Source organism: Odontomachus brunneus, unplaced genomic scaffold (assembly GCF_010583005.1).
Source record: "Odontomachus brunneus isolate Ranch 3 - 2012 unplaced genomic scaffold, Obru_v1 Obru_scaffold_233, whole genome shotgun sequence".
In the NCBI taxonomy this organism is placed as follows: Eukaryota; Metazoa; Arthropoda; class Insecta; order Hymenoptera; family Formicidae; genus Odontomachus; species Odontomachus brunneus.
The window spans coordinates 269695-295647 of NW_022639683.1; the positions used below are offsets into that span (position 1 = coordinate 269695).

Here is a 25953-nt window from a genome sequence, read left to right on the forward strand (position 1 = left end):
CCCCCCTTCCCCGATTCTCCAATTTCTGCCGGCGACGGCGGTGGGATGGTTCGATAAACGTTACGCCAACGGAGAAATCTTGCCGATTTATACGACGCTTCTAGGAGCCATGCTAATGTCCCGAACTAGACGTCTTTACCGACGTTCCCCGGCCGTAGCCGCCGCGCTGCTACGTCTCGCTTCTATTCCCGGTAAATAAGTAGTTCAAAAGCCTTCGATCAGCACGAAATTACCTTTCGTATTCGGGGGAGGCAGCCGAACTTCGTGAATTGCCAGCGAGCGAGCGCGAAACGACGGACGTTTATTCCCTTTCATTCGGCGAGACGCACGCCGCCGTCGTGGATTTTCGTAATACTCGTAAATCGTCTACTCCACGGACCTACACACACATACACACGCGCACGCACGCACGCACGCACGCACACACACGTACAAAGTGTGGCGGTGTTGCCTTCGAGTAGCTTGGCTCTTTTATTTTGAGTTCGGAGAAGGAGCTCCGAAGAATCGCGTCGTTATCTGGCGAATTTTGCAACTCAAGCTTCATCCCGGAACAAAATATGCTGGATAAGCTGGAACGGATCGTATGACGAATTTATAATTTCCTTTCTCTTCGTTAATGCGCGGCTTCTAATTACCAGCATTAAACATTCCGGCAATTAAGCCGTAAATTACATTTTCGTCGCGGTAAAGGTCAACCGAAGATAATTGAAAAACAAGTGGCTTCCTCTCTACTTATGTCCTCGAGCTTTAACTCATCGTGATCCTTTAATTGTTCAAACGCTGTGTGCGGTTAATTGCACGATTTACAAGTCCTTTACATCTATATCTGTAGAAGACGACTCGGTCGTTCGGCACACCGTGTGTACGAAATAGTCGACTAAGCCGGAGATTTAAGCGTTGGTCTCCCAGAATTGCATTATGTACGTGCGAGCATAGGAAAATATTTCGGACTTGTGGTCTCATCTCATAAACGATAAACCGGCTCAGCCGCCATATCGCAATGTCGATATTTTGTAAATTAACTGTCAAATTCAGCTTCGCCGAAACTGAGTTAGGAGAAAGTTAAAAGGATATAATGGTATTGATATGCAACTAGCACATTGAATATCTTGGTAGAATGCCTCATCGTGAAACTTTGTTGAATGCTCGGGCCATCGAATAATATTTCGATAATGGTCGAAGCGCATCTCGGAGTAATGCGACGCTCGTGTCGCAGATAATTTTTTTAGATTGTCGTCGGGCCAAACGATAACTTTGACGAATTTCGCTTTACTGTACATTTCAGGAAATTGGATGACGTGGCATACATTGAGAAAAAAATCTTTGAAAAGACTCACAGACGTTTCGCCCCTTTTTCCAAAAACCTTGAATATTCCAATTAATGATACACGAATTTAAAACGTGTGTCGAGAAGATAAAAAATATAACGTTCTATTTGAGATATAGTATTAATAACGATGTTAATGTTCTCGTAGTTATTTAGCAGATAAACGATTCAAAAAATTGCAATCTTGATACTATGGCTGTTTGTTGAGATTGCAACATTTTGGACAGTTTATCTCCCAAACGACTAACGAGAATAATATTGAAATTTTATATTCTTAATTTACTCATTCCCTAAGCTTCAAATCGACATACATATCATTTATTGTAATACTCAAAATTTTACGAAATGGAAAAAGGGCGAAACTTGGTCGCACTCTTTATCTGTGAGATATAAAGTTCATTTAACAGAAAATAAATTTCACAATTTCTATGAAATAAACTTCATATCCCACAAAGAGATTTCTGAATATTTTTTCTCAGTATACAAAAATCGACAGTTTCCAGTGCAGGATCGAATAAAATGAAAAATGAAATAAATGAAACGATTAAAACTGTTTTATCTAACATATAAATAATATATAATGAAAAAATGAATGGAATGATTAAAACTGCTTTATCCAATAATTGAACTTAATAATTATTACCGACGACTCCATAAAAATTACAAGCCAATCGCGTTTTATATTTATTCGCAATGAGATTGTCGTATAGATTCAATGTATCTCTCGTGAGATTTCAACGTTCCACGATAATTACGCGAATTACGTCTCAAATTGCTTTCTAAATTTCACAGCGACGTACGCGCGAGTGTCTCGCGCGTCGCGCTTAATATTCAAGATTGATTCGCCGGCGTGCGGGAGCGCGCAAAAAATTTCAATTAGCCCAAGCTTGATATTGCAATTTAAGTACGACGCGAAATTTAATTGTTGTTCGGTAAGCTGCTTTCCCGCCGTTCTTGGCGAAAATCCAATTTTGCAAATCCTTTATGTCGTCGCCGCCGTCGCCGCCTCCGCCACCACCGCCGTCGCCGTCGTCGTTACTATCGTCACTTCTTTCGCGAAATCTCTGTTAGTGATTTACGGACACGTCTTGCTGCGAGCTTCCCCCGACGTAATACTCTGCCGCGTACCACCGGATCATTAATACAAAGATCTTTCGTGAAAGATAGAAAATATTTGTAAAAGCGGAGCTCTGTTATTCTACACGAACGAGCGCGGTCTCTCGTCGCGAATCTCCCGCTCGGAATTCTTTCTCAGACATTCATCAAAATGAGTTTCGAGCGCGAGTCCCACGAACTTCTTCCCGCGGTGCAAAAATGCCGCGAAGAATTGCGCATATTTAGAAATATTCGGAGACTCGTTCATATTCTGTGCCATCTCTTACCGGATTAATTATGACACGGGAGGAGGGAGATAAGAATTCTCCCTGCGCGTTTCTAGAGCGCAGCGGTGTATTCCGGTCTGCGTGGAACTCACCGCGAGCACCATCGTTAGCGCTAGTTTGATACAGTCAGCCTTCAGGTAGTCGATCGAGCGGAAATTACCCTTCTCGCGGGCAATTACCGTACATTACATTTGCCGGAAGTTTATCTCCCCGCAGAGCATTGTGGGCCAGGCGTGTCTGCGATAACGTAACGTTGACGTTAACGCTAAGATCTCGCCGGATGTGTGCGCCCGCAAGATGTTTATTCGCGTATTCCATTACGTGTGTTAATTAACAAATTAAATCCGCACTTAAATAGCGTCGTCGTATGGTCATTCGCGTATCACGGTGTGAGAAATCGCGTTATAAGCTCGGCCGATTATATCGAAAGGTTTACCCCAAAAAATCTAATCTCGTCCTTGACGAAATCCTCTTATATAAGGTCTCTTAATGGAATTTTCCTGAAACTAAAAGGAGGATATTCTAAGCGCGATAAAGTTAGAGAAATTTCATTCTTATAAATTACATTCTTATCTAAAGTCTTGTTCTTAATAGAAATTTCTTCCATTAAGAGGACACCCTGCTTCAGGCAAACAAATTCCTCTTGGTACAAAAGGAAGAAGGTTCGAATAATATCTAGTAGATTTTCGATTAATAGTTTATTTCGTTAAAAGAGTAATGTTCTTTCGGTGAAAGTATTCGTTTAGAACATGAGATTATAGGAAATTGCGTCTGGCAACTAAAATTCGTTCTTTTCGAGTGTTAGAATATTTTTCTGTTAGCACTAATATATATGAATATTCCACTGCGGATGAGATTATATTTTCGTATAGGTGTTACAATCGGCAATCTACAATCTCATATTCTTGTCAATGACTAATTTGCCGTAATGCAGTGCTGATTGATTGTTATTACATCGCGTCGATCACATAGGAGCGAGGATGCTAACGAGAAAATTGGTTTGTCTTGCGTCAGGATTTAGTAATGCGAACACTGTCATTACGATTTCCTTTCATCTCCGGGCAGGATCGGCCGCTTGCTCGCTCGTACTCTCGCCATTACGGCTTGTTCTCGCATGTCGGAGCGCGACGGTAAAAAAGGTTGCGCGCTTCCCTTCACGTCCACGCTCGACGATAGGTACTAAAAGAAATTAAAAGTTCGTCCTTTCATCCACGGAACCGGCTAATGTATTTACGATCCTCTCGCGTCAGAAAGTTATCCCTTTCCGCGTTAAAGTACTGCTTTCGATTATTCGCGCGCGGACAGGAGACTCTCCCGCGAGAAGTCGGTAATTAAATTGCTTGATTAACGTTGATAATTATTCCGCAAGTTCCATCGCTGCCAGCGCAAGTAGGATAGTGAGAGAATGAGGACGGTAGGAGGGAGGGGGAGAGAAGAGAGAGAGAGATCACGCGAACAACAGAGAAGTGGAGCGTTAAGAATTTGCGGCAAAGTCGACATGGGTGGGTCGCTGTCGCCACCGTTGTTGAGAAAGTCCGAGGACAAATTGGTCCCCGCTAAGAGGAACAATATTTACGCGAGTATTAGATAATTGGTACATTCCGAAGTTAGATTTTTGCGAACGTCCCCGAGGCACTTTTTAATCCCTCCCGTACGACCGATCGATTCTCTCCGATAAGCCCGAGATTTCTCTATTTCCACGACTTGACGCGGAAAGCTCCGAATTAAATATCCTTTTAAAGACCCATGGGCAGGGGAGGAAGAGATAGAGGGGGGGGGGAGAAAAAGAGAGGAGGAAACACCGTGGAGGATACGTATAAGCCAGCTGATTCGAATTACAATCCGGAGAATATCCCGGCGCGTCTCGCCTCGCATTTTCTCGCCCGCACTTTGAAAAAGCGTACGGTAGGTTGACGATACCGCTCCCCTCGTTCGAAGGGTTACTGCCGGCTGTTGCTACTGCTACTGCTACCGTTACTGCCGCTGGTGCGGAGGCGTGAGGATCTTCGCACCGCCGTTAATCATTCGTGACACGTACGTGGCGGGATTTAGCAAATAAATGAAATTATTACACGACGGAGCCGGTGTTGCCGGAGTACCGGAGGCAGTTCCCCGTTAAGCGAGACGAGAAAGAGAGAGAGAGAGAGAGAGAGAGAGAGAGAGAGAGAGAGGAGAGGAGAGGAGAGGAGAGAGAGAAGAGAAGGTTGGCAGTATACTCGGGTTATATAGTGAAGCGTGATGAGCCGCCATTTCTGCGCTCGGTGGACATGCGGAGTCGGTGGACAGCGTTTTCGAAATATATCACATAACTGAAGGCGTGTGAGAACGTATAGGTCGCGCAGCAGAAGGAATAATTTCAACGTACGGGGCGATTAAGCAAAGCTTTCCGGGCAATCGATCGCGCTCATATACCCCGCACGCACCCCTCGCGAGTCGAGTCTAATTTATTCCTTTTCATGCTCCACTTCGCAGAAATGACGGGAGGTAATAAACAATGAAAGAAGACGGTGATGAGGATATGAGATATGTAAGATAATCTGGCTAGAAATTTATTCCGTGGCGCTGATCAGATCAATTTCAATCAGTTATCTCGCTTACATATGGTGTCCTAGTTATTAATTATTAACAAGGTTCTAATTATTAATAATTCTTATTATTGATGAGGTCTTGATCGCCCGGCTGAGTTGCATATCAGCAGTGTTGAATATCAGTTAGTTAAAATTTATTTCAACTGAGATAATCGGCCAATCAGTAGTGAAAATTAATCAATCGTCATGTATATAAAATTAGAAATAATTTCCTCGATGGATGAGATTAATTATTAATCAAAGCTTGTGATGTGATTAATTATATACTAATGAATAATTAATTCTCTCAATCAATGAAATTATTCGTGACTTTACACATGACGATTGATTAATTTTCATTACCGATCAGCCGATTATTTTACACTCGGAGACATAAACATGGTGATGGCAACTATGTAGGTGACAACGAGTTTTATACGTAAAATTAGTGTATATAATTGAACAAACTATATACGTTACACAATTTCGTATATAAAGCTCGCCATCTGTGTTGCCATCGCCATATTGTTTTTTCTTTGAGTATAATCAATGGAAATCGATTAATATCCAACACTGCTTATCAGAACCTTATCATAACATCACATTGTACAAACTGATTGGGATCAACCATGATCAGAATTATGTCGGGAGAAATGTCTAACCGCGAATATACCCTGAGAAAATTTGTCCGATAAAAAATTAACAAACGGATATTTCCGATCAAAATTCCGATTAATTTTTATATCCGATCAGAATATCCAATTAATCGAATACTTTCGACCATAATGGCATTTCATCAGCTAGACCGATCAAAGAATTATGAACCGATATTTCTCATCGGATGTTTCCTGATCAATTATAAAAATTCATCGATATTTTGATCGGAAATATCAATTAATCAATCGGAAATATCGTTTGTTAATTTCTTATCGAATAATTTTTCTCAATGTAATACAACGAATGTTTGCTCGATGTTGTCCCAGGCACTCGCCCAGAAGTGGCAGCGATAATTACGACTTCAATCGCGTTCTCTCAGCGGCGTCGCGAATGGAATTCTAATGAGCCCGGCAAGAACCGGTTTATCTGTGTCAGACGAGAGATGTTTCTGCAGATTTCGAAATTGCTCGGCGATACGGTCGTTGAAGGGGAAGAAAATTAATATCCAGACGCACGCGACAATTAACTTGTTTTTCTTGTCGTCAGATGGTAGTGTCTGTCTGCCTCTTTCCCCTGCGTAGACGACGCGACAACTTTTTCCATTTTCGCGCTTATTACTTTCCGCCGGCCGAGTAGAAAAGACCGCCGGTCGCGCGCAATTTCCGTCGACGGGCGCGAATGACGTGTAACAACGAATTTTGTCGCGCCGTCAGTTAGCCGCGTTTGCCGCGCGTTGCGACTCCATGCGCGCAGTTATAATTAATGAGCGATTACTGTAAGCGGCTTATATTGATTTTCGCTCCGTCATAATACACTTACCGCTGTATTTGACAAAATAATCAGTGGCATCGATAACGGCTTAATTAACGTCTCGCGCAATTATGAATACACGCGCGGCGTGAAATAGGCGGCTGAAATTCTCGTGACTCGCGCAGCTCGGCTAATGAATGCGCATGTCACCCCGCCCACGATTGCATTATCGTCGCCGAGTTGAAGCACACAGTTAAAAATACACGAACCCGAGTTCTCACTTGCGCATTTATCTCTTATTGCGGCTGCCCCAATATCAAGTCCCATTCATGGTGCATGATAATGCGAAAATCGCGACTAGACCCCAACAAAGTCGGGAAAATCGAGCGAATACTTTAAAAGCTTGCCGCGGAACTCTCGATTGATGACGTTAGAGGCGAGGGAGTGCACGATAAAAATTCTTGCAAAATGTATTGAAATAAGAAGATGCAAAGCGATACTTGCATATTTATAAAATAATCCGAGTGCTTTCATTTTCAACCTATCTTCTCAATCTACCTCTCTTCATGATTGTGTTACCTTAATTTTACGGATATTTATTTGATCGGAAAAAAGTTAAATATTTGAACTGTTTTACATATCTGCTCGATCAATCGCAAGTGACATTTTGTGCAAATTTTTATTTAAACGCATTCTGCAAAAATTTTTAGCGTATATTTTCTCGTTTCTGACGTCATAAATCAAGATGGCCGCGACACGGACACAGGAGACAAATACGCGGTGCAGATATAAATCACGACAAATTAATGCAATTCAATAATGCAACTAGCTACGAGATTCTTTCAAAAATACGTTGGCCAAATCTTTATTTCCAAGACTTCTTTTTTACTAAGTTAAGTATATGATATAGAGTGACTTGTCTATTAGACCTCTTTGTTTAATAGTATACCAAAACGATCTCTGTGCATTCGTTGTTTTCGGAGTGAAGTGGTAGACCCAGGTCTCATCGATAGTTATAAATCGACGCTAAAAGTCCTTCAGATTGCGGCGAAATCATGCCAAAAGGTGCGAGAAACAACAAAACTGTTCAGTATTTGCTGATAGAAACAAACGGAAGACCCATCGCTCACACGGCGCGGCGTTTATTTTTACGCACTGTCCGACTAATCGCTCTATACTGTTATAATTAACACAATAAAGAAAGGCTCTGAAATACGATAATAAAGATTTGGCAAAATCCGTGCTATCTCTACATTAGGCCGTACTCTCCGAACGTATATAGGCGCGCGAAATCATTCCGCGATTTCGTTATTTTCGACAGTCGCACGGTCCCGCTCGACGGCTCTCGATTTTATTTATTCTATATAAATTTGTGACGCAAACAGCGACACTGTCAGAATCGAAGTTGGAGAGAAAAAATTTTACGCTCAAAAGTCCAAGGGGGTGCGTATATTACATGCAAATCCTATAGCTAAGGGTAGTAGGTTCTAAACGAGGGTGGTAAGGTCGCGCACACAGAGAGCGAATTTTTTCCGTTTCTCTCTGCCGCCCTCCTACCATCTACTCTGTCGCAATCCCCATGATAATTTATGATCGGTGAAATTTCATTTCGTACATAAAATTTCCGCACGACGCACAAATATTTTATAACGTCTTCTGTCCTAATTTTCTGTACCACTAAGCGCCCTCTGAAAACCGCAGAGAAGCCGCACTTTCATCTCGACGCTAATTCCCTTCAAGTTCATCGATCGAATCGCAATACGAAATTCACAAACGCGCGGAGGGAGTTCCCGCACGCAACCGTGCGTCGTCGCTCCATTTTCATCTCGCGCCAACAGTTTAAGGATATTACGCATTGCAAATCTCGACATGTGCGCGGCTCTCGCGCAAGCTCGACGGGCGATCGTGAGCATTCCGTGGAAATGAAGCGCGGACAATGACAGCAGGGCGTGTACAGATGGTAGAATGCACGACGAGAAAGAGAGAACTCGCGTTTTCGTCTATAGTTTTAACTAGACTCCGGGGAAACAACAGACGAAACGGCGCAGCGAACAATTTCGCGGGCTCGTCGTCGGCGCGTATGAAAACGCGCAAAGGAGCACCCGACGCCCAGCATCCAGAGAAATTCCGGGCGAGAGAGACCTTATCGTCGCGCTGCACGTTGTCGAGCCTGACTGATGAAGACGGAGGGACGCAATAAAAAGGCGGGCTGGAATTTACGAGGAGGAGCGGCGCGATCGCGGTTCGTCACGGTATTCTGCGCGAGTGAACGAGCGAGCGAGCAAACGCTACGTCTCTTCACGAGTAATAAAGATGATTGTGTATCTCGATAAAGTCGACTTAATGTGACGATGACGAGTGTCGTGCCCGTCGTCGTTCTTTTCCACTTCTCCGCCTGCCCGTCGTGCCCGGCGTCGTCTTTCTCCACTTGCCTGGCGCGGCGCCGTCCTCTTCTACTTCCCACGTGTGGCGTTTTCCCGGCCATGTCTCTCTCTTCTCTCTCTCTCTCTCTTTTTCCTCCTCGCTTTTTCCCTTCATCTTCCTCCCGCCTCGTTTCTCCGTCCTATTTCTTCGTTCCTCACGGTGACGAAGAAACGAGGTCGCTTCGGCCCTCATAACAACGAGACTGAAATCGTACATAGAATTTATATCCCGCCGCCACGCGCTCGTCGAGATACGCCCCCGCTATTCTTCACGTCCAAATCCCCGGACTCGCGCGAGAGCGCGCGAGCGACGGCGGAAATATTTTATCTTTATTTAATCTCGTCTAGCGCGCGCACGCGCTCTCTTTCCCCCACGTTGCCGCCGCCAGATGTATACGAATGATTTTTATTAGCATCGCGAACGCGATAAACGCGCACTTTCGCCATTCGCGCGATTCTTTTTCCCAGAGGATGTCCTCTGAGAAGCCGCTTTCGTTTTCCACAAGGTAAACAGAGATATATCTCGGTGTGTTTTAAACGCACCCCAGCATCTCTTTCTTGAGAGAGATTAGCTCTTTCGGAAGCGGACAACAGGCGCGATCGAGTCGTAACAACAACGACACGACGAGGAATTTGGTAGATTCGCAGCTGCGCGTTCCCGATACATAAATTTCGTGCTGCGCGCGACGACGTGTTTGCAAAGATAATATTGACGGTAGAAATATCAATTACTTATTTCACTTTTTTTTTCGTCATGCCCAAATTGACTCTGCTTCCTTGCGACGAACGAATTGCAGTCGTTCGAGGATGTCGCGCGCGGTGCACTCGGAAGCTCAACTAAACACGAGATGTTTGAAAATATGCTTTCTGCGCGGCGTAACGGCTTGTTTTTTGATGTCCCTTCGGGACCATCGATCGTATCGGCTGTAGGATATATTCGCTGCGTCGCTGCGTCGCTGTTCGCCCGAGGGATTCACGCGATACTCGCCGGAGAATGAAACATTTTGTTAACCGTGCCCGCCGCGCTGTTTTACGCCGTTCCGTGCAGATCCCCAAGCGCGCGCGCGCGTCCTCCTCTCGGCGCTAGGACCACAATATTAAACCAGAAGAAACGGATTAACAGAACACAGCGGCATTAATATGGATAATCGTGTAAATTTGCATGAACATTAATTCGCGCGCCATTTAGCGCTGTCACTATAATGCAGCGCGACAACGACAGCCGCACGCCATGACAGCGCAAAATTATGTTAGCTCCACATCCAGAACACTGACATTAATATTAACCCACTCTGGCGCGCGTATCGTTCAGTTTTCCGTTTTAAAAGTCAACCTTATTAGTGCGCGTATCGATACGGCGCATTACCAGAAATAAAACATCACAGAATGTACATTGCGAGAATATCAGAGCTTTTTTTCACATAAAAATATTATTTTTCCATTAAAGTTTTTTATTACATAGATTAACAAATTTTTTATGTTTTTTTAGATATATGTCAAGATGTTTTTTCCGTATAAATTCTTTTCAATTTTTTTTTGTTTTTAGTATAGGAATAGATTGTCTGTAAAATCTCTATCTCGCTAAGAAAAATCATAAATTTTGTTAGAAGCATGATAGACTTCCTAATAATACATTTCAGTTTCTAGAATATGTATCGATAAATACATATGAAATGTGTGGACAGCCAGTTACTGCAGAGTGTCGATCTATTTTTCGGTTTCAAAACTCCACAGTAATTTTTACTGCACAATTCTCTGTGTGTAGACGCAAGGAGGAACACCGAACCAAAAGAAAAAATAATATTAATTAGGAAATATCAGAAAACATTTTATGAAAAAAAAATACAAAATACAAAATTTATTTCACGCGACACAACTCTATACACGTAAACGAAGCTAAAACTTCAATAAATCAATATGTGCAAGACAGTACAGAATGATAAAGGAATCGTGCATTCGCCCCGCCCTCTGTTTTCGATCCATTTATTCCACGATTTATGCGTTCCCATCGGCAAATTGGCGCGAATGATCGATCCGGAACAAAGCGAATCACACGGAAATCGGATAATATAGCCGCCTGTCTCTCTCTCTCTCTCTCTCCCTCTCTCTCTCCCCCTCTCTCTGCCGTCGCGTCACTCTTTCTGCGCTCGTTAAACCACGACATCGGCAGGCACACGGTATATCCTGGGGGCTGGTCTATGCTAAACAGGATTAGGGAGTCACAATGGGACTCAGTCGTCGGGTCAGGACTCCGTAATAAGATTCATTGTATTCGCGCTCGGCGCCACGCTCGGACGCGACGCGCATATCCCGCAAAAGGGGGGATAGGGAAAAAAAACGAAGAGGAAAATGAAAAGGGAAAAAGGCAGCAGGAAAATCTCCTCGGCTGAAAGCTGTTTTCCGTGCATCCGCGACGCAAACATCGCGGAGCGCGCTCACTGGTACGCGCGCCACCCCCGTGCAGCCGCCGCCGCCTAACAAAGCCGGTTTCGGGGTAGGTCGGAGTATTAAAATTCTCATTCGTGGGACCCTCTCGTCGGGGGGAAATTAGTCGCCGTGCGCGGCGACGTCCATTACGCGGTCAAGGAACAATTCCGATCGCATTTATAGGCGGTGCCCTCGCGCGAACGCGAGGGAGGCTTTAATGGCGCGCCAACGCGATTCAGTTACGTGAGCGGGCTCGTTGCGTTTATTAAATTCTACATACTAGAGAGCGGCGGCCGTGTATGAGCGCGACCAAGGATACTGCCGACTAGAGCCGGCTTTCAACGCTAATGGCGTCGCGGCGCTCGCAGAAGGACCGATAAAGCCTTAGCGTCGTTAAAAGAGAGTTATCGGTCGCAGAACGGACTCTCGTTAGACGTCTCCAAATCGGGGGATGAAAACTTCCAAGAATGATCTCTTGACTTGCCTGGTCGATTCCCCCGTTCTGATTTTTTCAAAAGGAGCTTCGCAGACGGGAAGCCCACTCTGTAACACTATCACGTCTCATTAACCCTTTGAGACACAGTGTACAAAATTATATACATTTATTTTGAGCTCTAAATTTTTTATATTGGTAAAATAATAATTCTTCTAACAATAATTGTTCAATACAATACTATTGGTCCATCTCACATAGAGTTATATGCTTCGTCTTAAACAGTGATTCATCCGCTGGGGAAACCAATATGACGATCGTGAGCAGAACATGGATCGATTGTGTGTTAACACAGCGTAGTGAAAATTGCAAGAGTGAACAAATTCACTAGGTGTCAATCAATAAAATTGCAATACTTCTAGTGAATTTGTTCACGTTTGTAATTTTCACCAAGTTGTATTAGTATAAACAATCGACTCCCAAAATTGTAGAAACGGTGTAAACTTTTTCACGAAAAAAATGAGCACATTTTATTTGCTCAATTTTTTACTAATGTCACTTTTAAGTATTTTTACGTTCATTTTATCATGGCTACAAGATTTATTCATATATCAAAAAGAATAAGAGATTTATTAATTATAAAAATAATTAAATCTACAGCTGGAGCACATATATATGAATACATGTATAAATTCAAACATATATGAATATACATAATTCTATGCAATCAGAAAATCGTACTTCTCGACAGTCGATATTATTCGCGCCACAAAACTCCTCATCAAAGGCGTTTTTCGAGACTATTTTATGGAGAAAAAATTGTACTCAAACGATCAATATCTGGGCCTTGAAGAAGCTTCAAGTTGCATGCAAAATACAATTAATTAAGCTTGAAAACTCAGTTATATACGGCCAATAGGCAGTCAAAATGAAACGTGACAAAGGGCATACATATCTCGAATTACGTTTTGCCGTATCTTTGGTAATTTAATCGTCAATTGAGCTTTCGCACTATCACGAGCGGGTATCAACGCGACGGCCGGCGTGTTAACGTAACACCGCATCACGACAGAAATGAAACAACGAGCGGCACGAGGGTGTTAGCGTAAATTACGAACAATTAATGGCTTTCTAATAGCAGTCTCTATAATTATAACTTATACATGTAAAAAATATATGTGTGTATAGTATGTGTGTGCACACATACGACGCGACGGGGTTAATTACCTGCACGTGAACGACCGTTGCGCAAATAAATGCACGCTCCCGTGCGCATTAGCGAGCTTGTCGGCTGCACGCGCTGGCGGTGCAGCAAGTCGCTAAAGAACGTCGGTAGGACGACGACGACGGCAGCTTGCACCGACCGGAGATTTTCTCGGTGTCAGTGAGCCCGGATAACGGCTGGCTTCCGGCACGGACCGGAAATAAAGCGTGGTCACCTTGCCTCAAGGAAAGGCCGTGTCAACAGATCGAAAGCGGACACCAAACGAGGATGAAGCTTCCCGCTATCAGTTCACTAGCTCCCATAACATGTCATGTTAACCCTCTATTGCTCAGATTAATTTCTCATGTTTCAAACATTTTTCATGTACATTGGATGTTTAAAACTAAAATACTCAACACATACAAGATGACATTTTACTTTTACAATTTGTTATTTTCCTAAAATAGGTTTGCGACTCTGTGGTCACGTTGGACAGTTATTATCGCTGCCAGCATACTAAAAAGAAGCATCCATATTGTGACTTTCATGTCACATCGGTCAAGATAAAAAAACGTTCATATTCGAGACAGATAATGATGAGATTGGATTGTGACTTCAAAGTCATAATGGGCAGTAAAGGATTAATGTTTCTGAAGAAGAACTTGATCGTCGCGATGGATATCTAATTTTGTACGTCATTGACTTCAAAACTGCATCTTGAAATTGTGACCTTGTTTTAATACTGAGAGAGGGATTAAAATGTTTCTTTCTGTTTCTATACACTGAAAAAAAAAATATCTAAAAAGTAAAAGATATTTATTCGATAGGTGCAAATGACACATTTATTTGTACCAATACATACTTATGCATTGAGAAAAAATGTCTTTCAAATATATATTTTCTTAAATATATATTTGCTTAAATGAGAAAATATATATTTGCTTAAAAAAACTGTTGCTCTTCATGAAAGCAATTGTTTATTCTGTTTAAATAAAAGAATTTAGATCTAAGTAAATATAAAATATATCGGTACCTACACTGAATAAATATTTCTTAATTTTCAGATATTTTTTCTCTCAAAATAATGAACTTGACGTGTGTATGTATCTTTTCGTCTAAACCCGCGAAATTAAGTCGAATAAAAATATAAATTGGTTAATCTCCCGGAGTGTGTGTGTGTGTGTGTGTGTGTGTATATACGTCCGCGTTCCGCGACCCAACAGTAAATACGTGAAAATATAGGCGAGCACTTCTCTTAAAGATCATCATCGTGGGTTTACGTCGTTATTCCAAACTACGAAACTTGTCCGCAGACTTCCACGCCAAACAAAAGCCATTTCGTTCGACCAGACGGAAATTTGAGAGATCTTCACGACGTGAGGCAGTACTCGGACGGTAGTTGGCGCTAATTACATTCAGTTATCGATCGGCCGTATCCCCACAGCACGGAATAATCCGAGCGGGAACAAAGCAACGCCGCCGAAAAAAAAAGGAAGCGGCTTGGCTCGACCGGATAATCGATAAATTAGCGCAAGCTGAATCCGCCCGAGACAACAACGGCAAGAACGCCCGACAACAGCAGCAGAGCGGAGCAGAGTGGAACAGAGCTGCAGCAGCAGCAACAACAACAACAACAACAACAACGAGCCGCGATGCGCTCGAATGACCGGCCGATGCGAAATTACATGGTTTTAATCGCGTGTTGGTTCAACTAAGCCGTCGATATGGCCGCGATATATTAATGGATGCCGCGCGCGCCCGGCGAATCCTAAATACGCGAACAGGAAGTGCACTGCTTTAATTGCGGCCGACGGTGACTCCGGTGCTCGCCTAACGAGCATAATTAATCGATAATCCAGTCGGCTCCGGATCCACATAAGCGCCGACGCCGCCGGCTACGGATCGCATAATCCAATATTAATTTACGTGCCCGGCTCATTACGGCACTTGAGAAAGTATCTACTATTTCGACGGCCCCGATACCGGGCCCGGTAATTAAGCAGTTCGGCGTTCTAATTACGAGATGCCAGAAAAAAGAAAGAAATGGGAGGAGTATTCGTGGGTATTGGCTCGTTACGGCGCGCAACACCGCTAATAATTGTAATGAATTAATAATCGCGCCTGCGAGCACAAATGGGTGTTAAATAATTTGGAGGCGGGGGGGGGGGCAAGGTGCCTGATTAAAAAGAGGGAGAGGTGGCTTTCTTTCTTCTCGCTTCTTCATGGCTGATGAGCGGAGGAGGAAGCGTCACGATGATAAGTAACTTCCTCCCGAGGGCTGAATATTCAAGCACCGTCGCGAGGTCCGCCGATTGCGCCTCGCTTCGTTAACGAAGAAATAAAGGAGAAATTTCCCGTTATTATTGAGTGAGGCAAACTCTTCGAATTTATAAATCGTGCCTTAACTTTCAGCTGCCGCGCGAAAGTATAAGAGACGTAAGGAAAAAGTGGGGTGCGTTATAATGACACGCCCGCGCGGATAGATGTGAGGTGTATTTCATTCAACAAGAGAGACCGCAGCGTTTTCGTTTCGGCTCGCTTCGTTGCGTTTCGTTAAAACTTCACGCGGACGACAAATCGCGCCCACGAAAGGACCTGGGAAAACTTACCTCCACGACGAAACTCACACACGCGGCGTTGATCGCGGCGAGCAATCGTCTAAACCGCGCTCGCTTCCTCCCTCTCCTCTCTCTCTCTCTCTCTCTCTCTCTCTCTCTCTCTCTCTCTCTCCCCCTCTCTCGGGGTCGCACGTGGTTTCTCTCGAGGGGCTAAAGATTTCCTCCGAGTCTGAGGAGAAAGACCCCTTTTACGGGCTCATGCAGATTTCATGGGTGTTCGGCGCTTCTCCGGGAACTCCGCGCGGTTATAGGCAATTTTATGGCGCTTCATGACGTTTCCAACGAGGACCCGTATAAAATTTTTGCGCGTAAAGCCGCCCGGTATTCCGCACACGGGCGCTCGCGAGAAATCGCGAAGTATCTCCCGCTCCCGAGCTTTCCCTTCCGGCCCCTCCCGATCACGAATAGTGTTCGCTTCCGCGAATACTTTCGCGACGAAGTACGAGTGTAACGCGACACGGATATCCAGCTTACGACGCGACATATCTATTCGCGAGGAACTGTTTCTATAATGGAACATAATCGTAATAACACTCGAGCATCGGCGAACGATATCAGATTGTAAAATCCGCATAAAAGATTCGTGAGATACTTTACCACATGTGTGACAGCGATGTGTGACGTCTGTCAACGCTCGACGATAATCGCGAAGAGACTAACGGCGCGTTAGAGAAGTTTACATCAACAAATCGCAATCAATGTATCATTTTCAGCTGTAAAGCCACGGTAAAAGAATATTCTCTACGCAAATATATGCACAGGGTCCTTCTTTTGCAAAAAAGACTCATTGTTTTGTAATTGCGTTATTTTATTTTATCAGGTTATTCTATTTTAGGAAATCGATGCGATAATCTGTTTCCGTTTGGAACTACAGAAAGTTAAAAAATGTTTAATGGTTAACTTCTGCCAGTGCTTTGTGCTCGACGAAAAGTAACCGGACAATATCGTTTATTTTCTAGAGAGAGAGAGAGAGAGAATGAGGGAAGAAAAGAGGGAGAGAGAATCAGTGCACTCTCTCCTCTCGAAACTCACCCTCTCGAAAAAAAACGGACCTACACGCGGCGAGCAGCGTGCCGGAAAACAAGCGGGACAAAGCTTAGCACGCCTGACAAAAAAGCTCACGGCCGAAAAACTCACTCACTAGCGCGCGACAAAAGACGAGCGCGAAACAAAACAGCGATGTGCGTCGTGCTTGCATCCCTGCATTCCTCCCTGCTCATCCTCTTTGCCTCTTTCACTCTCAGAAAACAAAAACGCATAAAAAAACGTTCGGAAAAATGAACCAATGTTCACCGAAGCGAGACATCGTTTGATTCAGATGAGTGAGAGAGAGAGAGAGAGAAAAGTTGTCAAAAAGTCATCAAAATACGATTAGAAAGAACAAAGTAGCGTACATATTGCATGCTGCACGCTCCCAATATTCGCCGTGCAGTTTTTCCGAGAAAAATCGAGTCAGCTAATTTGTCGTAACCTGCGAAAAGGAAATATAGCGAGTTCATCGCGAAATAAATGTCCGCTTCCCGCTTTGAGACTCTAGAAAAAAAAATCAGATTCGAAAAAAAAGGGGCGCATACACACAAATGCTAAGAAGGAGGATAAAGAAACGTCTTTCACAAAAAGACAGAAGGAGTAGTGTGTACGCGCGTGTGTGTGCATAGAAGAGAGACGCGGAGTTCATAATAAATTTTCGAGACCCGCCTCCGTCAACCCTCGCTGCAACGAGTCGGTGGAGAGGTTAATGCACCTCTGGCAGCTTTTCCACCCCCTCCGCGTTCACCCTTTTTCCGCTCGCCCCACTGCCCGTTCGCCAGCCTCGCGCTCTAATCCCTCCGTGTCCCTCGCACCCGTCCCGGAATGGAGCTCATCGAGTGCACCAAGTACAGGTCTCCGCTGCCGCGTCTCAGAACTCTCGGGGCGGCGACTCCCGAGGGTGGCTCGTCGGCGGGTTGGAAGCGGTTCCGCGGAGATACATCGAGAGCCGGTCGAAGATTCGCGGGATGGCCGGGCCGAAGCGAGGCGTGACGAAGCGTGGTGAGGCGAGACGGGGTGAGACGAGGTTAGGCGAGGTGAGGTGAGGTGAAGTGAGGTGAGGTGAGGCGAGGCGAGGTGAGGTAAGGTGAGGTGAGGTGAGGTGAGGTGAGGTGAGGTGAGGTGAGGTGAGGTGAGGCGAGACGAGGCGAAGTGAGGTGAGGTGAGGCGAAGCGAGCGACGATCCGTATGAAAAATTGATGTTATCGGACTTGGAAATTCATCCCCGGGCTTTCGACGGCGGACTCTCCGGCGGTGGTTCCTGGGATTTGTGTAATCGGGTTGCAACGCGACGGCTGGAATGCCGAGTGCATTGTGGCGGAGGGATACACGGCGGCTGTTTAAAGGGATATACGTTGATCCGTCGGTGCGTCGGACACCCCGCCGGTGACACGAGAAACATTAAAATCGCAAACCCACGACGACAGCCTTCCTCGCGGGGACTTGTGAGATTGTGCGTCCAAGAAAGCGTGAGAACGCTTTTCCGACGCTCTTTCGAAAGCGAAAGATGGATTGCAGGATTTATAGTGTTGCGAGCTGTTTTATTCTCTTATTCTTTTCCCTCTTTCTCTCCTTTTTTTTCTTGAAATCCGCAACAAACGGCGACATCGCGTCGTCTCGTGTAAAAACAGGCACGCTCATAGCATACGATACTCGTTAAAATTTCCTGAAATTTCAAGTCCTCCGCCTTTTCGGTACGACGACGGAACCGTCGCGTTATGGGGCGACTTCGTAAGAAAACGTAAGTGCAGGCTTCTAAAAGTCGAACCTGGAGAATGCCGCGTGCATCTTTGCGAGGAGTTTCGAGAGGAAATGGCGGGTGGAAATGGATGCGGGAGAAGGAAGGAATAAATAGGAGTACTAGGCAAAAGTGGCGTGAGAGAGAGAAAGAGAGAGAGAGAGAGAGAGAGAGAGAGAGAGAGAGAGAGAGTTGCGCGCTGACGATGGACCAGGAAGCTTCCGTCTGAGCAGAACTAACCCCAACTCCAGGCCGCTAATGGTTTACAAACAAAGGCTGACAAAGTGTGATGCTGCGAGGGTGATACCGTTGCCACTCCAAGACAAACAAGCTTAATTATCGATATATACGAGAGTTGCATTTTTTCACGGTATTAAATTTTCAACGCGACATTTTCGACATGTTTGTTAACGAAAAAAATATTCGTATACTGAACGTATTTAATTGATCAGTATTTTCTCAGAGTATACAGCAACATTTTATATTTATATAAATAATAGAACACATGCAATGTATAGACACTATTTATTAAAAAAAAAAAAAACATTGAACCAATTGACTAAAAGCTAATGCGGCCCGCGGTTTGAAATATTACACGATCATCACCGAGCCTGTCCAACATTTGAAAATTCATTATTTAATTCATATATTTACAATTTTTATATTTCCCCTCTGGGTACTCTAACAATCACAATAGCTGGACATTAATCTCGCTGATGGCTTCGATTTATTACTAGTATATCTCTCATTCAGCCGCTATCATTTGGAGCTTCTCGATCGCGTCGCGTATCCGCCGCACGAGCGCTCTCTCGCACGACTCCTTCCGGATTACCTCGAGACGGCAACTTTTTCGCGAGACTCGCGGGAGTACGCGCGAAGGGTTGCGAATCACTGATCTAACTCGAATTTATAGCAAATAAAGCGTTTCATCGTTCCATCGCTTTACGGCGCGCGCTGGTTTGACTCAGCGCTTCTATGTATCGAATTGCGCACGCGGAGGGTTTGCGCTAAAGCTATCGGAAATCGATTTTATGGGAAATAAAATGTTGTTTTCACCCTCTCCCCTGCATAACCGCGCTGCCCTTGCCACCTTTCTCCTTCTCTCTTCTATAGTGCATCGCGCCCTCAACGCTATACTGATTTTTCACGTCCCCCGCGGAGCGTTGGGAAATTTACAGCCAATGAAAATTCCCTCCACTCCTCCGCCTGTACTCTGCCTCTTTCTCTCTTTCTCTGTTTTCGACTTTAAGATCAGTTGTGAATTTTAAAACCTGCCTAGCAAATATAAAACGGGATAGCGATTGTATGGCGGATAACGCGATAGTTCAGGTCGCTGCGAAACGCTAAAGAGTTCTCTTCGACGGAAATTTATTTAGGGTTTCGCTAATGGGAAATCACGTCTTGTTAATCGTTCACTTCGCGCGAACCAGAGAGAAGAAGAAAGCAGTGCCCTATGAAAAAGATCGCGAGCGACGTGCAAATGGAAAGCATAAATGAACAACTACGCTGCGACGAGAGGCGAACCGAAAGTCTAAGCAGAAATTTCGAGATAAGTGCCGGCAGTTATCGCAAAATGTTACCACGCGCACGTTCGTTCGATCGACGAGCGAATCGCGTTATGACTCCGTGCATCGCGTGAGCTTCATACCAATATTTTACGATTTTCGCACGCGAGTTTCGCATATCCTGCCGCGCGGGAAACGGCGAGCGCGATTTTCTGCAAAGGTTTGGAAAAAATTTAACGGAACTCTCCGCCGAAGCGGAAAAGACAAACGAAACTCCACGAAACCTCTCGTCGAGATTTCGAAATTTCTGGAGCCTGGAGGGCTCCTCCGTGTGTACCGCGTCCCAACTATTACATGTAAGATCTTTGCGAGGCGCTCGAGGCGAGTTGCGAGAACTGGCGGGCAAGCTAAAAGAAATCATATTAAAAATTATAAAAGTTAAAACGATTTTTTGCGTCTGCGCACGGCACATTCGTACGTCTGCCTTATTATCATATTTTCTACAGAGGAAACTGTTATGATAATATAAAATCATAGAATAAATTTACGTGAGTTCAATTTAAAACTGTATTGCCCATATCTCGTAAATAATGAAAATTTTGTCATTAAAAAGTTGGAGATTAATTTACATTGCATCTAAAAGTGATCATAAATCATTTGATATTGATTGAGAGTCTAGATTCAAAGTTACTCTACTTTGAACTGTAAGCCCAGCAAATATGATGACGTCGAATGATGTTTTAATAACGCATTGATGATGTTTCCAATGTCAATAATACGTCATTTGGCGTCGTTCTGCTACTTGGGAAAATTTTGAATCATGCTGTTAAACAGATATTACGTTAAAAGTTGCTGTTGTTACGTGCCTATATGTATTCTCTTAAAATGAATCAGTGAATAGTCACTGATTAATATCACTGATTAATATCAGTGATAGTCACTGATTAATATCAACTAATGTTGATATTAGTGGATATTAGTTGATATTCAGTGCTATGCTCATACTCATACACTGATATTAGTTGATATCAGTGTATGAGTATGAGCATAGCACTTTCAGTGCTATACTTATAACTGCAATCAGTATATATTCACTGTTTTTAGTGATGTTTGACTGATACATTTTAACCACAGTTCTTACACGCAATGTTCATTTAGAACCTAAATAATATTGCTCTCTCTCTTTCTCTCTCTCTCTCTCCCTTCTCTCTCTATCTCTCCCCTCTCTCTCTATCTCTTTCTCTCTTTGAGGTTTGAACGATCACTGATCAAGAGATCCATAGAGTTTGGTTGCGCCATACAACACTAAGAGTTCTGTTCAAACACGAATAAACAGGCAGCAAAGAGGGTCAGTGCACTACTTCCAGAACTACTATAGCTTCTGCAACTCTTTTATATACATAAACGAAAAATGATATTAAAATATTTTGCTGGCGGCAATCATATTCAGCCAAGTGATATATTTTTTCTCCGTGTCTCTATATTCTTCCGTTGCGACATGATTTTAATCTCGTTCGCCTGGTTTTAATGAGTTTGAGACCAAAGGGTTTTGGCGAATCGAACTTCAAAAGGACAGGCGAAAAACTGAGAACCTTACCCTCGCGTGTAATTTCGAGTGGACTTGATCGCGAGAATTTCAATTCGGCGACTTCAAGAGGCGCGATTCTGCGAGAAAGGAAGGGCGAGGCAAAGAGAGAGAAAGAGAGAAAGAGAAAACGTCTTCCGGTCGAATTCTCACTAATGAAGGATCCACTTCGAGAACAGCGAAAGATTTATAGTCGGGGGGAAAAATATAGTTTCCGGGCACGAAGCGTGGATCTAGCCTCGGGGGGAAACAATGCTCGTATATATCTGGTCCGTGTGCGCGTCCCAATAAAAAAACATTACGCACACTGAGCTCGCATTTTACTGCCTCCGCGTGTAATGCGCGTTCCCTTTGCGCGCGGGATATATAACGCGGCCGAGAAACGTCGCGAAAGCTAACAAAAACCTTTTTTGCATACACGGAAACGCGCGGTAAGGTTGCTGAACGTTATTGCGCTCGCGGATGTTATTGCTTTCGCGTAAAAATCCTTCGCGCGAATTAATACATGGAATACGTCCGCGTCACTCGACGCCGCATGCCGCCTCATAGTTTAAGCAGCATTGTGTTGAATACACCTGGCACATTCCGGTTTTTCCCGTGTATATTATCGTTGTATAACGTTGTATAATGTACACTTGTGCATATACATGTACACGCGTGACTTATTCCCGAAGAATCATAATAAAGATGAAAAATATCTTGTACAAAGAGAAAAAAAGTGATTGTTCTGACCAAAATTATAGTCATTTCTATCTCAACCATATTTTTCGTTCCAACACGAAAATAGCAGTAGTAACGTGCACATAAGATTATATCATTAGCATTATAGTAGAATTTAATTTAAAAAATGATTTTCTTGACCATAATTTATAGTGCTTATTTCTCTACGTGATCATAGTTACAAATACCAAACCATCTTTTTCTCAAGTTAAGAGAAAAATAAAGCCTTTAAGAGCCGTGGGCTAATCGGTCAGTACGAGTAAGATAGAATGGAAGGATAATGATGTTTGATAGTGTTAAGGCCATTCTACAATTGCGTAAGCGCGATCGTGAACATAAGAGCCAACTAATCAGAATATCTTTCTCACTGGCTGCTTTATTCTGATTAGTTCTAATTATTTACAACTTATGATCATGTTTATGCAATTGTAGAATGGTCTTTAAACGCGCGTGCCGAATATTTTTCTGAACTTCCAACATACGCGATGAACGCACCTTCCACGTCAAACCGAATCCCACTTATTATTTAATTAAACCACTCTTTTATTTATTCCAACTTTTAATTGCGCATTTCATATTATCGCAAAAAATACTGTCTCCAGAAGTCGGACCTCCTCATTTATCAAGCGGAACGTCGTACTAATTCAGCCATCAAGACTTGGACAGTATTCCAACATTATAAAATGCACAATTAAGTTGGAATAAATATGTACAAGAACAGAATAATTAAGTAATAAATGGCATTCAGAGTCGATTTGACGTGGAAGATGGATTCATCACGCTGAAAACCCGGAAAAATATCCAACGCGTGCATCTAACACACTGTCAAACATTATTATCCTCTTGTGCAATCTTACATCCAGCCTACAGCTGTTATAGGTCATATCTTATCTCTCTCTGTAATTTAGTGTACATCTCTTCAGAGCCTTGGATATATAGTTTAATTATTTTTTCTTAGTGTGATAAGACGATATCTCGTGTAAAATTACCGTACGAGAATAAATTAATCTCTGCGAATCAATAAGAGTTCATTAAACGGTGAAGGATAAACAATTACGATCTGGCCATCGCGCGCTCGCTGATGGGCGTTTTATTAATATTAATACGCGCGTAGCAGCATACACACACGCGCGCGCCCTAAATTCTGATGGTCTCTGTGAAGCTCATGGAAGCCCGGGCTTATATTCCGACGTGTAATGTCGTGCCACGCAACATGAATTACACGACGTTATCGTGATATATCGTAACAGCGTTTCCCGATAACAACGTTTAGCTATAAATAGGTGACTTTCGCGCGAAACGATTTTCGCCAGCCTCTACGCTCGATGCTGCACGCATTGTTTAGAGCGGAATTAAATCATCTCTTGGATATGCGCTCGCGATATCTGCTCGAATTGCCTAGAAACCTTTTCCCCTTTTGCGCGCGCGTCGCGAGTATCGCTCAAATAAAGCGACTAGCGCCGTAATCCGCGCTCGATTTCACGGATTTTCGACGGTCACCACATTTGACACAACTGGCATTTCAGCAGCAGTGCCATCGCAGTTTGGTCAAAATATCGTTCGTTCCGCGAGCAATTCACATTTTGCAAAGGGAAAGAACGAGTTGCCTCCATATAACTCCCTTTGTATTCTTACACGACACAGAATTATACTAAAGCGGACAACACCGAAAAGTCGAAGTTACTCAACCTGTTAATTTCATAAATTAATAATGATATTAATATTTGCGTGATGTGTGCGTTACGTGTATAATTATGACACACACACACTGGTGTATACTGCTTGGAGTAGTCATGAAACTTACGAGATAGCAGCACGGACGTAAGTATATTTCAGAACGCGCGAAATAGTAGCGAGAGCGAGAAAAGTGAGGGAGAAAAAGTGGAATTTTTTTGCGCGATTTTCACCATCGCGCTGTTGATATATACGCATGATACGTTATTCGTCGGAATGAAATCATTTCGTGAAATCACCATTCGGTTTGAAATCGTATCGCGTCAGCCGGAGAATTGGATTTACTATACCACGTTCGTATCTACCGTATTTAAATTAGCGGAGATCAATCGGATAGGGCCATCACGGGTATTACTTCACTACGTGTAACTAACGATATCATGTTTTTTAATAACTCGGTCGTTATCACTATATTTGCCTTTATTGAAGGAAATATAATGATAACGAAATGAAAATGTAATTTCGCTACTGAGAAATAACGCTACGTGAACACCGCGCGTGTTACACGCGCGCGAATGATTATAATTACATAAAAATAATTATTTTTTATGCGTCCGCGGAAAGATCAACTTGTTTGCATAAGTGTCTTAGATGTGAAATTATATTCGTACATTTTACATTGAGACGTAAGTGAGAGAAATGCCGATATCGAAGCGGATATTTTAATAATGGAAAAATAATAATGTATGCAACTTTAAAATGAATAAAAAGCACATCATTTATTAGGATGGGATAGTGGAAAGTAAATTAATATTCATATTAGAAATTGGGATTCAGGATCGATTTGACGTGGAAGGTAGATTCAAACAGGTGCGTTATCATTGTCAAACATTATTATTTTTCCATTATTCAAATATCAATTTAGTTGTAATATAAAGTGTCTACCTATATATAATATATTCGTATTTTTGTTTGCGTTTTCTCAACACTCGTGCATCCTTCGTAAGTCCGTGTAATTTTTTCCGTGTGATAAAATGAAAATAAAGATGATCATCGTGTAATTATCTACTAAAATCGTTTGCATAGACGCGAAAGTAACGTAACAAATCAATTAATGCAAGATAATGACCGTAAGATCGTTGAATTTGGAGTCATTAATCATGCTTCAAGGATATTTTGCAAATACTTTCTTTTGTTCGGAGCTGTGTGATGAATAATAATAATAATGAAAAAAAATAACAAGATAAAAACACAGAACGTCGACATTCTCTCGGTGAATTTACGAACGTCGCACCACTAAATAGCTAATCACACAGCACCGTTTCACAGCCTCGCGCTATGTGCCCCACCTAAGAGAGATTAAATCATTCGGATGAGTTCATGACTCGAGGTACGATCAGATCGCATTGAATTGGATAAGCTTTACTTTTTCATAGCCGTGATCGAACCACCCCAGCCTGCAAATCAAACGCGCAAATCTCGTTTTCGCAAATCGAACGCACCCTTTCCCGGTCTCTCTTCTCTGTGTGCCCCTTTCCCCTCCTCTCTCTTCCTCCAGCTTCCCTCCGATATCCGATCCCTCCGACACCCACCGTCGCTTCTCTCGCATGGCAAACGTCCCTCCGGCATTTTCCTGGCACGTGTTATTTTATCCGCTCCCTTCCGTTCTATCGCGATTACGTTCTCGTCTGAAAAATTGCTCGCGCCAAAAATGAGCGCGAGAAAGTCGCGCGGAATACAGAGACGGATATTACCCCACGTAGTGAACGAGTGTATTAGCCTGCCGGGTTCCTCGTATATTTCGTGCGGACGACAAGTTCCTTGACCACAACGTGCGATCGATTTTGCCTTAACGAGAATGTCGTAGTGACTCCGTAGTACGCTGTAATCTCGACGGGCGATTAGAAGTTCACG

The 25953-nt window shown here is 43.4% G+C and overlaps 1 protein-coding gene and 1 long non-coding RNA gene across 2 annotated transcripts in view; one reads left to right on the forward strand and one right to left on the reverse strand.

The window, feature by feature from the left end:
• LOC116852523 overlaps positions 1-25953 on the reverse strand; it is a 301076-nt gene that overhangs the window by 203536 nt on the left and 71587 nt on the right. The gene's annotated exons all lie outside the window — the stretch shown is intronic.
• Positions 1-25953, forward strand: part of LOC116852524 — a 212666-nt gene that overhangs the window by 163023 nt on the left and 23690 nt on the right. The gene's annotated exons all lie outside the window — the stretch shown is intronic.